The following is an 18,094-nucleotide window of genomic DNA, read 5'->3' as shown; positions in this document are numbered from 1 at the left end:
AGAGAGAAAAAACCCGTATGGTGCCAACTGGATGTTCTCATAATAGAACCATCAATATTACTGCATTTTGGCTGGCAGCTGCTAGCATAAATCACACTCCTCTCCTTCCACATCCCCCTCCCACATTCAAACCAAAGTTCTTTCTCTCTCTCTCTCTCTCTCTCAGACACACACACACACACACACACACACACACACACACACACACACACCCAGTTCATGGGAACTCTGGTTTCCTAACTAGAGGATGAAAGAGGAGATAATGGTATGGAGAAGGGCCAGGAAAGTTAATGGGAAAAATGGAAGGTAAAAACTTATGAACTGGGTGTAACCAAACACCTTTGGTTAGAGGCGTAAAGGCCAGAAGCTCTTCAAGAGGGACTTTGTGGAAATCTGAGTCAAAGTCGGACTTCTTCAGGTCCAGGGCACAATTATGTGGCACGGAGGAATGAAAATAAACATCGTGGCACCCCAAGGGTGGGCCACTTGGGAAACTTTCAGAGGCTGCTCCCTTAGTATGGACATTGGTCTACATAGCAAGGGACCTGACCAAGCAACTTTGCAGGCTGTGGATGTGGGCTGTGACAGCAATAGTGCTAACAGTGGTTAGAAAAAAGCAGCTAATATTGATTTGTTTGTTTGTTTAAGCTAACATTTTTTAAAGTAGGTTCCAAGCCCAGCATGGAGCCCAGTACGGGGCTCAAACTCACGACCCCGAGATCAAGATCTAAAGTGATATCAAGAGTCAGACACCCAACTGACTGAGCCACCCAGGCGCCCCTAAGCTAATATTTATTAAGCTCTACTATGTATTAGGTGTCATGCTAGGTATCTTACAAATACTTCACTGTACCTTCCAAATAAATGTATTGTCCTGGTTTCATAGATGAGGAGGTAAAAGCACAAGAAGGTTAAGTAACTTGCCTAGGCTGCACAGCTGGTATGTGGTCTGCTTCTAGAACCCATGCTCCTGGGGAAAGTGGATGGGAGGGGGAAGGGAGTACAGGCATGTGGCACTGAAGCTGGCAGGCTGTTGTGAGAACATGGAAACTTTGGAAACTCCCAGGATAAGCAAGGGGGGACTCTGGAGAAAGAAGGGGAGCCCCCACTATTATGCAGATGTGGGCTGTCCGGTACAGACATCCAGACACCAGAAAAACTTGCCAGGCGTCAATTCCAGCAGAAGGTCTTAACCACAGAACTGTCTATTGGGGATTACATTTTACAAAACCATGTCACAATTTTTAAAGATGTTGTTTGTAGAGGAAGGTTCAATTCTCTTAGTCATCAATGTTCCAGAAAACAGACATGCAAGTGTAATAATTTCAGGTCTCCTAGCAGCAGGAAGGAGCACTGGCTGACACCGTTATTGGAGAGAATGTTCCCGCACAGCTGACAGTGGACCGCAGCTCCCTGAGCAGGTCTGAACTGAAGCCGGGATAGGAGTCATCAAAAACTCCTTTCCTGAAAGGGATCTCTTTAGCCATATGAGTCACTCCCTCCTGGAAAGATTTGGAAGGTCTGGGTGACTACAGATGACTTTGAGGCCTGCAAAGAAATCTGCCTCTGACCTGGAAGTTTTTCCAGCTTCAAGTCCAGACTTCAGGCTCAGGAGGAAGCAAGCAGTTAACCTCTGCCAAGACCCAGGACTGAGCTCGGGAGCCACTCCCCTGGGCTGCCCCTGCTCTCTGATGGGAATAGCCCAGGCCCCCTTGTCACCCAGCAGGTATCAACTCATTTTGGAAAACACCATCAAGCACCTCCTTGAAAAAGCCTTCCCCAGCACTCTCCCTTGTGCCACTATCCCCTCCACCCATGGTTCTCTGGAGTTCCTCTAACAAAGGAGCGTATTAATTTGTTCTCAAGTCTATCTGTCCACACTAGCGAGAAAGGTTTTTAAGGGCAGGAACCCTAGCTCAGTACAGGAAACAATACCTTTTTTAGAATGAAAGGATGACAGTAGGGCCTGGTACAAACTTCAGCACAAGAAATCAGACTTGCTAGCTATCCTAGGCTCTTTTCTGATTCTCTGTACCTTCCCCGAGGCCAGAATTGCTCCTCCCTCACCACAGGGTTCAGGAAAACTGCTAATGATATATGACAGATAGACATTGTCCTCGGAACATCTTCAGCAAGCCCGAGGCCTCAAAGGCACCCAGTTGACAGTTCCCGTGATGGATGAGATTGCTAGAAAAGTAGAGGCTGGCCAAAGTGGGCGATGCTCAGGCTGATGCAGAGAGACCGGGGCAAATGGGAAATTTAGGGATGTCAGAACAGAGATCGTCAATGGACTCCCTAGTCCTGTCTAATATGCAGCAAACAGGCAAGAGCCCTGTCCAGACACGACTTAAAATTTGAAATATCAAAATAAGACTCTCCTGAATGTAAAAGTTGGTGTCACAGCATTGTCATCATCATCATCAAAAGCTTGGGCATTCTTTTGACATGTAGATGTAGCCTCAGAAAACAACATTCTCCATTTCCTTCTTAAGAACAGGCTGAGGGAAGGGCAAGAGGAGAATTATTTCAGAATATATTTATCCTGGCATTTTTTTATTTTATTCTCTCTGCCTTACCAGAGTCTCATCCATGATAGTAAGAGTGTATCTTCCTAATCATTCAATTTATAGGTCCATTAGAACATGGACCACTTCTGTGCGGCTTCTAGCTTTTAAGAATATTTAATAAAATGTAAAATACGATGAAACTAAAACCAATGTTAATTACATGTAAGATTTTTTAAAAACAGGGTATAGGTCTTCCTGAGGCTTAATTATACCTAAAAAAGATTTTGTTGTTGGGGGAAGGCGGCCCGAGGGGGGGATGTTAATTTACCATATTGATTCCTCTGAGACATCCTTTGAGCTATAAATTGACATTAATTATTCATAGCCCAGAGAGGTCCTATATTAGGAGAAAAATTTTCCATTAAGACCTAATTCACTAGCTCAACACTTTAAAAAGTTGATGCCCCGGTAATTCAGAGGTAGAAACGTACTCTAATCGTGGCAGCGTGGGGATGAGTCTGACCTGCCTACCACAATGATAAGAGAAAACAGTGCAATGCACTAGGGAGAGAGAAACAAACTATCAAAAATCTTCCTCTTGCCCACATTATTTACAGACAGAATCATTATCATTACCACCATCTAGATAAAAACACTCTTGGCCGAGCCCCCAAGATCATCTTTCTCGATAATAGAGGACTTCATTCCCTCTCTGCAGACATCTCTTGCATCTACCCTTCTTGTTTTTATTATTTCCCTACCAGGACAAATATGCTCACAAAAATATTCCTCAATCTGCCTCCTCCATAGGGAATTGACCACAGGTCATGGACCATGGAATGACATACTACATTATCATCCAATCAAACAAAAAATAATAAACAGGAGGAACTAGCTACGAGGTCTTGAAAGCATAGACCTCATAGCCAGCTCTGCCTTTGAAGTCCCACTTTTTTATTCAATACTGATGTGGTGTTGTTCTTAGCCTATGACCTGTGTGCCGTCCCCTGCAGATGGCGGAGATCTGAGGACCATTGTTGTGGAGTGTGTTCATTAGATATGAAAAAAGAGACTGTGAATGAATGAAACAAAATGTCAACTCCCTTCAGATTCTTTAAGAATAAAAGCAAACAAGCCTGATACTGAATACTGCTAGGTTTGTGCGTGTCAGGGAACCAAATTAATATCGTCTATTGCATCTATTCTATCAAATGGGGGGACAAAACAAGAATTGATCTCCAAATTAAGTTTTTTTATGACATTCGCCAAATCTAGGTGATATTGTTACATCATCTTTTTTTAATAAAACACCATTTGTACCATGTGTAGAGTATATACCAAGGCCTCCTCATGTGACTTTGAAAGAGGATGAAATTCCTCAACAGATGGGGGAAGAATGGATGCCATAGACAGAGATAATCCATATGCTAGAGAATGTTGCTAAATAGCTCATTTCGTGGAATGGAAAGGTCAGTTGTTAGGATGAAAATTCAAATTCAGCAGGCCCACTCTGAGTTTGTCTTCCTTCATGTATTCTTTCAAATATTATAGAGTGCCTGCTATCTGCCAACACTGTACTTGGCCCTGTAGATACAGCAATGAAGAAGAAAAAATCTCTACCCTCAACAAGATGAGAATCCAGTCTGGGTATAACCGCCTACCACACTCTTGTCACTCTATCTAGCGTGTCACAAAGCAAGGAAGAAATCATGCTTATCGAGGGCTCACGATAAATCCTGACCCTTATTTTTAAGATTTACTGCTTTTCCTTCATCAATTCCTTTCTTAATCCTCCACAGGACTGGAAGGTAACATTAGCCCTCCATCCAGTGTCCACTCCCATCTGTTTAAGAAGTTTCCTCTTTGTGTACTTAGCCTCCCACCCCCCCCGTCCCACTCAGAAGAAGAGATTTAGCTTTTTTGTTCATGCATTTTTGTGAAAAGAATTGGGAGAATGTGTAGAAAGTCACTGGGGGCAGAGAGCGGTCAAGAAAAGAGTGGAAGAGATTGGAACGAAGACAAGTGCCTTACCCCAGAGTTACAGGAGGACCTAGGAGACAGATGGAAAGTAAGGGGTTGGGAGAGACATGCTATGGGACCCACTCAGGTTTAGGACTTCGATTCCCCTTAACATTATTCAAGAGATGCAACTAACAATTGGAGTCACCTTCTAATTCCTTTTGTCATTTCCCTGTGCCCTGTGAGGACCAAAGGTTTTCAAGTTGATTGTTTCTATTCTCATCTTCTGATTGAAATAACTCAGGCCCAGAGAAATGGAAGGTTTTACAGTTCTGCAGCTATTTAGGCAAAAGTCTTAGATTGGAACCTGGATCTCCAAACTCAAGGCTTTGGACCTTTTTCCACTAAGAGCACAGACTCTGGAGTCAAACTGCTTACACTCAGATCACAGCTCTGCTACTTACTAAACGTGCCTCAATTTCCTTAGCAATAGTTCATACCTTAGAGGGTAAATCTGAGGATAAATGAGTTAATATATGAGAAAATTTTATAATAGCCATAGTAAGCAGTCAATAAATGGAGGTAGCAGCAGCAGCTGTACCAGTAGGTACTAGTATCCATGGTAGAAACAGTAATAATAGTAGAAATCATTTTGCCACGAGTCTTGTATTTTCCTTAAAAAAAATTACAAACTAGGTACTGTCTCCTTACACATGGGAATATTACACACCACTTAAGCTTCCTAGAGATACATTATAATTTTTAAAACCAGTTCATTTCCGATCCAAACTTTCAGGTACAGGTAAACTCCTTAACCACTGTATCAGAATACAGTTTCAAGTAAACAAGGAAAAGGGTCTTTTTAAAATCCCATTGAAAAGAGATCTGAGGGGCTCCGTGGTTTGGTTACAAGAATAACTTTCCCACCTGCCTTCTTGGATGGTATGATGTTCAGAATTCTTGATCTTGACACCTGTGAAAAGCAATACACTTTATACTATTTTTTCCCCTGACAAGAGAGAGGGAATTGGCCCCCATACCAGGACCCACAGCTGATAAAAAGTTCACAGTGACCAGATCCTACAACAGTAAATAACACGGGGAGAAAGCTGTTACTCACCCATCTCTTCCCATGTGTGTCCCACAGCTTAAAAGGTTTAAGTTCTCTCCTTCTTGCCATGATGGCCATTCACAGGCCCTCTGGGAGTAGGGCTCAGAGACTATTCTGTGCTGGCCAACTTCATATACACTCTCTTTTAATCCTCACAATTCTAGATCAGAGGCACTGTTTCTCCCCACTGTGAAGTTGAGGGAACTGGGGTTCAGAAAGGCTGACCTGCCTTCTCCAAAGTCAGAAGCCTTTACCTGGGTTCATTTAAGGTCATAAAGCTCGAAAGTGGGATGGGGTCCAAACCCTGACTCTCAATTCAGGCCTCTTTCCACAACATCCATGTCCCAGGCTGGAGGCATGAGACGGGGCTGGACTTCTACAGAAGAACAGAGACACCATCAGCTTCTAAATCCTAGCTGCGGAGCTACCCCCAAGAGCTCCTCTCCTTGCTAGCCTTCATCGAGTTGATTTGCCCTCTGAAGTTTAGGCCTAAAACATCCCTCCCAGGTTAACAGCATGTTCCTGCCTCCACCCTATTCTTCTCCAGCTCTTACAAGTGATTTTATGAACTAATTTGAGTTTTACACGCTCCTCACTCTTCCATCTGGGGAGCATATGTTCATCCGGCTACTGAACATTTATTGAGCAATATCATATAAAAATATCCTTGCTAGGTATCAACAATGTAGAGAAAAAATGGATAAAGTAAGGTCCCTGTCCTACAGGAGTTTATAATCTGATAAGGAAGTAAAGAGGAACAGAAATGATCAGAGCAGAAAGCACAGAGCGCTGAATACCTCGGCAGCATGACAAATATGAAAGCACGTCCACGGTGACTTTTCTGGGGAGAATGCTTTCCTAATATTTCAAGGCACAGATTCAGGAACACCACAGATCAAGTTGAAAGCAGGACAATAAAAAGTCAATAAAAATCTGCAATTATGCACAAAAAGGTAGGACACGCACAGAAAATCTACTGAATATGTGCAGGCACATTGCTATGGGAGTGGTACTCTTTCCAGAGATAGAGCTTTTACAGGGGAAAGAAGAAAAGAAACAAACAAAAAAAACTTGATATTGATCTACCGATACTGTCACCCAGGAACAGCAGGTTATTTTGCTCCAAAAATCTATAATGCAATCAATTCCTGATTAAGAATTGTTTATTATTCTTTATAGAGATGACTTGGCGTTTCTGCATCCATATGAACCGACTGATTTTTCCACTTATTTAATTTAAAAAAAAAAAGATGTCAACTCTAGCCGTCTAAAGAACAAAGAACGCACAGAGACTCGGCTGAGGTGGTGTTTGAACGGGTGTCATGCTCTTTTGTCATGAAAGGATTGCTCCAGTGCCTCAATCCATCTTTCTTTCTTTTTTTTTTTTTTTTAATCTGCCACACCGGAAAAAGTCTACAGAAATGTGAACCTAGTTCCATGATCGTGAAAGTACGTTTTGAGGCCAATTAGGGGAAACTGATGAAGGACATTAGATACAACGCTGCACGCATAATCACTGATTTATGGATTTCCTCCTCTACCTGTTAATTCATTCCTGCTGATAGTCAGGGTTCTCTAGGTCTGAACTTTTTTTCAGAGCCCAATTACTCAGTGTAAACAAATGAAGAGGAAATATGGGTATTCAATGTGATTCATTTGAACAGAAGGTAGGAAACATTAGTATCGATGTATTTCAGGACTTGCAAGCAAAGCACAACTAAATTTAGCAGCCAGTGATATTGATTTGATTAAAAATGGTTTAAGACTTGTAAATGTCACTGGAACTTAGCAAAATGAATATTATTAAATCCTTCTGGTGATGGGGAAAACTAACAAAGGGATTTGCAGTGGTTTCTGTAATTAATTGCTCTGTCATGATTTATATTAACTTACAGTACAACTCCATTAGCTCAGACCTGTCATCTCTGCTCAAGGAACCACCAAGTAATCACTAGCACATTAAAGAATAAATTAGTTTTTGGCTTGAAGCCTAGTTGTAGAATGTTTCATTTGTGTCTGCTGCAGACATATGTACCTAATAAAGTTGGGAGGAATGAGTTAAAGTACATATATATCAATGTCAGCGGGTTATATTTTAGAGACAATATGCTCAGCATTGTTCATTAGGGCTAATGAATCATAGTCTTTCAGTTGCATCACCTTGTGTTTAGCAAATGCCTTCAGGTAAGATGAGATGCAAACGATTCCTTGAAAATAGGTACGTCTCCAGAGAGTTTACCCTCTTAGCAGTCTGTGGCCTGTGGTTGTAATAATAGCTTCATGTGGTTTTTGTTAACACTTCATTACCCTAAAGTTGGATAAATTATCCTCCTGCTTCTGCCCTACGTGCAAACACAGAGCCAAAGCCTTAGCTACTACTACTTACCATAGATTATGGGGATTTGTAAGCTTCTATCAAATCATCTTTGACTTTGATAGTTGGATGATGCCTTAAGCAGTGCTTGATAGAAGACTGTTTTACATTTCAAAGAAAGCTCCAATTGCCTTGAGGGTTTGTAAGCTAAAACTTGAACCACTTCCTTTTCTTTTCAGGCCCAGGAACGCTAAATTGGCACACCGCCGGCCAGAATGATAACTGACTCGGAGAGCAGAACCTGTGGGGCCATGTCCTATGGAGGCTGTGCACGGGAAAGCGTGTGGCCCCAAGAGTTCACCAAAATCTGCAAGGCTCCAAGGACAAAGTCATTTCGGCTCAAAATCTTTGGGCACTACCCAGACGTTCATAATTTGTCCTGGATCATTTCTGCAATTTGAATCATCAGATGTCAGTGACTCCTTCACAGATGCTATGCCTGCAGTGCAAGGAGCTTGCTACACAGGGGTTTCTCCTGCCTGGCTGAATAGAGTGACAAATGTCCAAAACGCAGAAAGATTGCAGCTTAGCCAGCTGGAAAATGCATACACTATTGAAGATAAAATATGAAGAGCGTGAGTCAATTTGTGAAATATGGGGAAGCTTATTTTTGCTTTTATAATGTGCTAAGTGATTAGATTTCATATTTGCCATGAGTGGTGCTGATGGCTTTGCATTTAACTGGAGGGAAACCCAGAAGCATCCCCCCCACCAAAAATACTCTGTGTCCTGCGTATTATTACATACCCCTGACTTCATTGTAAATAACGAACAAAGTAAAAAAATATTTTCTCCCGAAATGAAACAAATGTTTAAAAAAAAAAAGTGATGGCAGTGGAGGCAGGAAAGTGAAAATGAGACTAGAAACGACATTTGAAAGGGAGAAGGATGATGGCTGGGAGAACATTAATTAAGTGATGTTAATAGGGGGGTAGATACTTTTTTTAAAAAAATAGGAATTATTTCTAAATATTTCTAAACATTGGTTTCAGCTAACTAATAAACGAAGAAGGAAACACTCATGAAGCTAGGCTTTCTGCAATGTTTTCCAGCTATTCATGTGATGTCCTTCCTGAAATCAGCCTATGTACAGATAGGCTTTAAAATAACATCTGTGAAACAACCTAGTCGTATGATTATTCTTAGGGAATTTTGCCATGATTTACCTTTGATCCTCACATATCAGCAATTAGATGCAAAAATATGTCCCAAACTATACTTCAGTGCTAACAACAGCCAGCATTTAACATTTGTTCCGTATTGAGGGAAATGTTTCAAAGTAAGAATAAAGTGAAAACGAGAGGCAAAGAAGAAAAAAAAATCAATTAGTCAAATGGATTTGTTTGGCTGATTTTTTTTTTTTTTATAAAACTGCTCCCTTATATTCCAGCCTCTCTTATCTTGAGTTGCTCTTAGAAGCAAACCAGTACGTTCAGAGAGAATTCATAGACTCATGTGTAGATGGAATTAAGAGGCTCTACATATAACACAAAGAGAGTCTTTTCCTTAGGCGGTGCTTTGTGATTCCTGCCCTTTTGTTTATGCTTCCCCAAAGGATTTGGAAATATCAAATATAGGTTCTAAATCTATTAGAACAGTAGATTCCCTATGGACAAAAAAAGAAGCACATGCAGATCAAACATCCAGATTTTTCTCATTTTTCTTCAATGGGTAACACAGAAGTAACTACATAATCCAAACAGGAAAATATGGGGTGATTCAGAAAACACCAACAACCCCCCCTTTAACTTCTTTTGTTTGAGTCAACTAACTAATAATCTAGATAGAGAAATTAAAATTTTTTTCTTCTTGTTTCTCACATCTGTTGGCCAGTTTTTGTGTGCTTGACAACTTCAAACAAATTATACAGCTTTCTCCCTTTTTTCCCTCCACTTTGAGCTCTGGTGGAAGTTTCACATGCAGGGCTGAGCCCCAAGTTCTTCAGTGAAGCAAATGTTTCATTTTCAGCAGAGCCCACATATTCCATTCAGACTCGTTTCTTTCACTTCTAGATGTAAAGAGCAGCTGTGTCTCCCGAGTTGCTAAAGAAGATCCTATGTACAAAGTTAACAAAACACAGCTCAGACAATGGATTTGATCTCTACAGCAGGGAAGCCGAACTTTTCAAATTCAGCTCTTTCTGGCTTCAACAAATTACAGGTCCCTGAAAAGATCTGGTGACCCTTTTTAAGTGTGCTTGTTGAACAAGCTCAGAGGTGACCATATGATTTAGTGCAGCACGCTAACACTTTGCCAAGCACTACGGTCCAGGATAGACCATCTACGGAGTACAGGCTCCCTCAGTTGGTGGCATATAGGGGATCCATTAACTCTGCAGAAATTATTTATTCAGCTGCTTTCAACTGATGGATGGAACTGTTTACCACTCCATAAATATGGCTGGATACAGATGCTGATATATGATGGGTACCTTCTCCCTTCCCCTGACAAGATACTCTCACTTCCACAAAATGGTGTTCTATAAACATCTGAGCTTCATTTATTTGATGGGACTGGAGAAAGCATACTTTCTTTGCAAACTTAAACAGTCCAGTATTCACACACACCGGAGATGGATTCAATCACTTAGAACATCAGTAATAAATAAGTCATTCTTATGGAAAATCATCATGCCACATATTACTAGTCTAGTTCAGGTTTTCCACTGACTTCAGATGATGGGTGCTGTGGGCTCAGAGTTAGTAGCGAGGTCTACGCAACTTGCACATGCATCTTGAAAAAGATGTTCAACAAAATTATGTCAAAGCTAGAAAACACATTTTATTAGAGGGAAGTCAACAGACAAATTCTAAACTTTAATTAGAAATAGACGAGATAGCAGGAGGAGAAGAATGAAGGGGGATAAATGGGAGGGGGAGACGAACCATGAGAGACGGTGGACTCTGAAAAACAAACGGAGGGTTCTAGAGGGGAGGGCGGTGGGGGGATGGGTTAGCCTGGTGATGGGTATTAAAGAGGGCACGTTCTGCGTGGAGCACTGGGTGTTATGCACAAACAATGAATCATGGAACACTACATCAAGAACTAATGATGTAATGTATGGTGATTAAATCAACATGACAATAAAAAAATTAAAGAAAAAAAAAGACCGTATTTCTCATTTTCATATGAAAGGAAGTTAGACACACTCATTAATATTTATAGTGGAAGTTTAAGGATATGAGATTTTATGGCTGCAGGAAACTTCAATTTATTTAAGGAGTGCTGTCCTTTTCCAATCGTGGTTCTGTCCCCTGTCCTGCATGATCTCTGTACCACATCCATGAAACTGAGATAGTTTAAATTAAAACAACAGTTCAGAGCTGTTACTCATTAAGATCACCCGAGGGAGTCTGAAGCACAAACAGGCACCAGACCCCACCCCAGCATCTCTGAGAATGGGCGTTTTTATTTTTAAAGCTCCCCAAGTGATTCTAAAAGGCATCACCCTGATTGAGAACCACCATATACCATTTATATACAAAAATATATATTATATTATACCATATACCACACACCATACCACATATACTATATATTTATATATATATATGCACATATACTATAAGTTCTTGGATTCACAGAGGTGGAAAGCAAGACCGATATCCATATCTACTACATTATATAATCCCATAGTTCTACATAATCAGTCTTCAGGCTCTTAAGTTTGGATACACTCATTTCTTTAAAGGTATACTTCATTTTATGACAGTAAACTGTTTGATCTTAGGCAACCCGAGCAATACAAACTGAAGTGGAGAACTGGCTCCATCCTCTCCAGGAGTTTGAAATAATTGTACAGCCAACCAGGGTATATCAGAATAAAAGTACATCACATACTTACCAACAATAATTTTTTTGCTAACACTTTAAAAAGTAGGAAATACAGATTTTTAGTCCTTAAATGTCTGAGGAAGCCATTTATGTAACCACTTCTACAAGAAGACATCCTCAAAGAAGTATTATTTATTACCTAGTACGAGTTTGTTTGTTTGTTTGTTTGTTTTAAATCCAGTATAGTTAACATACAAGTGTTGTATCAGTTTCAGGTGCACAATATAGTGATTTGACAATTTTATGCGTTACTCAGTGCTCATCATGATAAACGTACTCTTTAATCCCCTTCACCTATTTCACCCATCCCCCACCCACATAGTATTCTTTAAATATCTATATATGTCGTATACTCTTGCAGTACCTTAATAATTGATATCTTTTCACTTCAGTTAATGCTGCCTGAAAGACCTTTCCAGAAAGAACTCCCTTCTTCGGGCTTTTACCTGAAATACCATTCAGAAGTCTGAGGTCATACTATCTTACCTCTAAAAACTATCGTTAAGGAAGGTCCTGAGACCTTCCTTAGAGAATGCATTCATGGCCTTAAACAAATGTCAAAATGCTGTTGAATCCAAAATTAAGTTTTCCTGATCATAACTCCAAGTTGATGATGTTATTTTGCAATTCAATTCATCTAAAGTGTCTGCTTTTATTCTCCTTTTCAAATTGCCCTCACCATCATAAGACCCTAAGAACTCAGTGCCTCAAATGGTTTGATTAAAATTGGTTGTTAAAAGTTAAGATCAGAGAGTCCTCTGCACGCAATCATCCCCTGCTTCGGTGGCTTCTTGGCTTTACAGGAGGCTCATTAATAGACCAGCTTGCCCAGTTTGTCATCTGTTTCATTATGCAAAATATACACTTTTCAATTACTTTTCCTGTGTGAAAATCTCTTAACTCTAACCTGATATAATGATTTCTTTGGGTTTCTTCTCAACCTCTGAATGGCACAACTTTCCTAAAATCTCAACTGGGGGTAGAATACTTGGAAACCCTGATGGGAATTAATTTTAATATAATGATCTTTATGTGCCCATTAAAATAGGAGTGAAATAGCTTGCAAAGCTGACCACTGGGCAAACCTAGTATTGACCTCAAAGGAAGAAAAAAAAAAAAACTGTTGAAGGTTTTCTGATCATTTTGTTTAATCTATTTAACATGGAATGTAAAGAAGCTATCCCTAAAATAAAGCTTTGGATCACAACACTAATTTTATTTCGGTTCCGTGAATAAAGTGGAAAAAGTTAGAACAGGATCCTCTCATCTTCAGTGGTTTTATCTAAAGTTAAATCTTTTACATCGGTAGTAATTGGAGTCACACACACACACATACACACATACACAAAAGAGCTGGAAGCTATAACCATTACTCCAATAACAGATATTTGCCAGACAACTTTGCTCTCACAAGTTTCTTTTATTTAGCACATACATTTCTTCCTCTATAGAAGAATCCGGATACCACAAGAGTTGCCCAAACATAGGTCTGTCTGTCTGTCTTCTACATAGACCCAGATCACTTATGTCTCCATGGCTCTGCTTACCATGCCCCCAGAATATATGGGTGCATTAATCTGCCCCAAAATATTTTACTTCTCAAAGCCTTACTGGACAATACTTTTTTTAAAAATTACTAATACTCACCAAAATTATCTAATTATTAGAAGGAGATATGAAAAGCAAGTCTAAAGGCTTTCCTTTATTTCCATGATTCTTCATTCTAGAAATAAGCAGGTAGTGCTGGTCCAAATGGTGCCCTTGTGAGATTTGAGGAAAACTGCAGCTTCCTCAAGATATTTTACTGTCATCTGTCTTAAAATTGCTATTAATACACAAATATGTGATATTACAAATGTGAATGGTGTCCTCTGGAGGTATGAATTGCACAGTTTGCACAACTGTACATAGCAGTCCTGGGAGGAGCTCAAAGAAAATAAAAAAACACTTCTGATTTTGCTTCTCTGAGGGTTCATCCTAATTCAACGTGTGTGTGTGTGGGTGTGGGTGTGTGTGCGTGTGTGTGTGTGTGCGTGTGCGTGTGCATGTGTGTGGGTGTGTATTTCCTCAGCAGGAAGAAATCTTATTTCTGAATCCCTTGATTTGGTACTTATGGCACAAAAGGACTAGGGTATATTTGAGGTAGTTCTTTTAAAGCCAGGTAACCCAGAAAAATCCATCCTTATACCCCACATTGCCTGAAACCTAGTTGAGAGCAGAATTGGACAAACCTAGGAGGGCTTGAAGGGCAGAAAATACAGATGCAGGAGAAAGGAATTTAAGCTGGGAAGGTTCCAGTAGTAAGCATCTGAGAAACTCAAAGTGGACAGGTGTGGCCAAGGTATTGCAATAGGAAATCCAGACAGGCTATGTCCCAGCGGGTGCAGAAAGGAACATCTCAAGCTTCTGGAATTAAGCAGAAGGTAGAAAGACACAAGGTAAAAAGCCCTGATGCTATACAGATATAATTCAAATCCTGTATATGATCGTGACTTAGAGGAAATTACCTAATTTCTCTGATTTCAGTTGTTCCCTAAAAACTAGAAATTTTTTTTTAAAACTTACTTTTCAGCCTACTGTATCTAAGCAAACAGCAAATTCCCTATAACCTTCTGCTTTGCTATAATAATGAAGTATAGCAGGTAATTAAACAGACCTAATAATTGTGTTTGTATATTTGATATTCATAATTTAGATAGAGGGCAACATTATTTAAAATAAATGCTTGTCCTTAAATCAGCTTCATAATAATCCTAACAACTATTCTCCTTTCTTATTAAAAAAATTCATTTGACACTAGCTCTTTTTTGAGCACATGGATTAAATAGAGTATTTGACAAAACATAAGTGTATTCATAATAGAAATATTTCCCAGTAACTTATTAATTATATTTAAAATTGAATCACATCCATTTAGTGCTTTTCCTATGACAGTTGACCAATGTGCACTGACAAATTTACTGACATCAAGTCACTGTGAACTTACATAAAGAAACAAGGATGTCAAAAATATCCTACAATTGCAAATGATAAAATAGGCAATGTCTGGAAATGAGAATGCTATTACCAAAAGTGCCTCATCAGTTACCAGAGGAGGCTGGCAGTGTGTAGGAGCCAATGACTTCACTGTGATTGACTATGACACATAAATGCTACAAGAACCAGCACCCACCCAGAGGCTGACCCTTCATTTCCCCAGCAAATTATTGATGGAATTTCTTTTTGACCAGAAGGAAACTGCCTGACTTTGGTTTGGCCAAATAATCCAGAAGGTCCTAGCTGGGACAAGTCTGGAGGAAGAGGAGAAAAAAATGTTTTAGCAAACCCATTTCACATTTTCTCTGGGAAACTGGCACAGAGAGAGACAGCAGTCTGGCTTGCCAGACCTGTCTGAAATCAGTAGAATTTACCCAAATGACACATAGACACCCTATTACTCTGAGTTAAGCAATAATATTCCCAAATATACAGATGTTGAGAGTATAAATGATTGATGGTTGTAGTATAATTAATAATTAACCAACAAATATTTACCAAATGCGGTATATTAGAAGTATTCTGCTAATTTTTATATGGGATTTCAAGAAAAATATTAAGTGTCTTGTCCTAAATATTTAAAACTTATATGGGGCAAGCCAACATTTAAATGTATACCCAAGGAAAGATAACTATAGTCAGATTAGTCTTAGCTATGCTACATTAACAAATGACCCCAAAATCTTAGTGACTTACAAAAACAAAGGTTTATTTCTTCACCCTTATTAACTGTTCCATAATATCAGCCATGACCCTGCTGCACGTTTCTTCAGCCTAGGACACAGCCTGATGGAGCACCATCTCTTTGGAATGTTGTTGATCTTGTGGCAGAGGGAAAAGAAAATGGAGGAACAAGACAATGGATCTTAGAGCTTCTACTTATGTCACATGTTACTTCTAGGGTGACCAGTTTGTGCTTTGTCTGGTACTTACTGTTGTTTCAGCACTGAAATTCCCACATCTCAGGAATCCTCCCATCTCAGGTAAATCAGAATGGTTTCCCTGAACAGTTCTGGTTTGAAAACCGAGACCTATACATCCTGGGAATTCCCTCAATCCCAATAAACTGGAACAACTAGTCACCTGGACTCATTTCCACTCACATTTCATTGACCAAAGCAACTCCACTGCCCATTTTAAGTGCAACAGGGTGAAGTCATATATCCATCCCACAGAGAGGGACATGGTGAGTCACACAGCCAACCCTGATGCTGATGTCAACGGGATGGGATGGGAAAACATAGCCTTTGCCAGAAAGAGACAGCAAGAAAAAAAAAGAAAAGAAAAATAATACAAGAGACCGTGACAACTAGAGCAAAACTCCACATGTTTAAAACTCAACACAATTTTTTGGTTGAAAACCAATTGCTAAAATCATATATGTCAGACTCTACATAGGTCTGGGACTCTCAGAGACAAAAGAATACTGGTTCTATGGAAGTCATATTCTAGTAGGAAAAGCAGACATATGAACCATAACTGAAGAGTCATGTGACCGACACAGAATAAGGTAAACATGCCTCCCTATTTGCCCAAGATATCCCAGTTTAAAACTGTTGTCTTTTGATGTAATCATTGAGAGAGCCTCCTTTCTCTCTCAAATGCATGACAATTTGGATGAAAAAAATATATATCCTTCTAGGGAGAATAGAGAAGAAAGTAAATTCCTTGTGAAATCTGAAAAGATTCCTCAAGGCAGGTGATATTTAAATTGTTCCAATTACTAAGCAGATGTGGACAAAGGAGGTGGAAAAGGTTGCAGCCAATCAGATCAGAGAAAATACACCACATACACTCCCTCTCTCTCTCTCTCTCTCTCTCTCTCTCTAAGCTTAAACCAACATAGTTAGGAAAACTGCAAGCAATCAAGTATTGCTAGAACACCAAATGATCCTCTATCTCCCTGTAGATAAAACCCATAATTTTTACAACCTCAAAGATCTTCATGATCTGGTCCCTGCTGCCTCTAACTTCATCTTCTACCACTCCCCACCCTTGCTGACTCTACACAGGCACACTGGCATCCTAAACATTCAAACATACATCCTCCTCAGTTCATCTATATGGTCCCTCATCTCTCTGCTTGGAGCACTTTTACCCCCATTATATCCACATGGCTTGTTTCCTCACTGCATTCAGCTCCTGCTCAATTTTCTCCTTATTAGGAAGGTCTTCTTACATAAAATAGGGTATCAGTAATTCTCTATTCCTGCTTCATTTTCATGAAGAGCATTTACCATCATCCAACATGGTAGAGATTAATGTTTTGTTTATTGATTGCCCCTTGCACTTCCATGCAAGCTCTTTGAGGACAAGGGCTTTATTTTTTTCACTGCTTTATCCTATATCTCCAGCACATAGGTACCCAGTAAATATCTCCTGCATGCATAAAGTACAAGAGTCAAGACAACAATGGAAGGTGGTAGCAAGAGATGAAGTTAGAGAGTTAAACACACTCTAGAGAATTGATGTGTATCGGTAGAGGGGTGGGGAATCCATTATCAGCAACCATCATTACAGACCCCCACCCAGGACACCAGAACCATTATAATTTGTTAATTTTCCTGGAAAGCTGAGTCTCAACATAGAAATGGGTAAAAATTCTATTTGTCCTAATTTTTTATTGTTCCATATTTATAAATTAAATAGGTAACAAAGTGATGAGATCTAATGAAACTCTCAAGGGCTGCCAGAAAGCATCCTGCCTTCCTCTGTTGACCTTTTATAAGAGGCCCTAAAGAAAGTGCTTTTCAGACCAGCTAGAGTAAATGGAGGGTGTGTCAGTTATCTATCGCTGTATAATATCCCAAATCTGAGTGGTTTAAAAACAACAACCACTCATTATTTCTCATAAGTCTGTGGGTTAACTTCAGATAAGCATTCAAGCTAGCCCTGAATGATCTTTTCTGGGTTTGCTTATGAGTCTGAGTTGACAGGTTAGCTAAGGACTGACTAGTCTAGGCTAGCCTTGGCGAGGATGGCTCAATTCTGTCTCATGTGGTCCATCATCACTCAGCAGGTTATCCCACCCTTGTTCCCATGGAGAAGGGGCAACCACCAGCAAGAGGATGTGTGAGAGTTCCCTTGAGACTTAAGCTTGTTCTTGCACACAGACATCTGCCCTGCATTCTATTGTCAAAGCAAGTCACAAGGCCAGTCTAGATTTAAAAGGCGGAGAAAGAGACTCTACCTTTTGAGAGAAGGAACTGCAAAGTCACATCACAAAAAGTGTAGAGACAGGATAAGGTGAAGAATTGGAGCCATTTTTGAAAT

At 39.9% G+C, this 18,094-nt stretch overlaps 1 pseudogene; it reads left to right on the top strand.

Annotated features, from left to right (window-relative positions):
* The first annotated feature begins 4,461 nt into the window (after nt 1-4,461).
* Nucleotides 4,462-18,094, top strand: part of LOC114216582 (large ribosomal subunit protein eL29-like) — a 176,753-nt pseudogene continuing 163,120 nt past the window's right edge.

This window comes from Eumetopias jubatus, unplaced genomic scaffold, assembly GCF_037043125.1.
Source record: "Eumetopias jubatus isolate StellerSeaLion01/CBP00866 unplaced genomic scaffold, mEumJub1_p1.0 scaffold_8, whole genome shotgun sequence".
NCBI classification, from domain to species: Eukaryota; Metazoa; Chordata; class Mammalia; order Carnivora; family Otariidae; genus Eumetopias; species Eumetopias jubatus.
The sequence above is the reverse complement of the archived record's forward strand: the minus strand, read 5'-3'. Positions and strand labels throughout refer to the sequence as shown.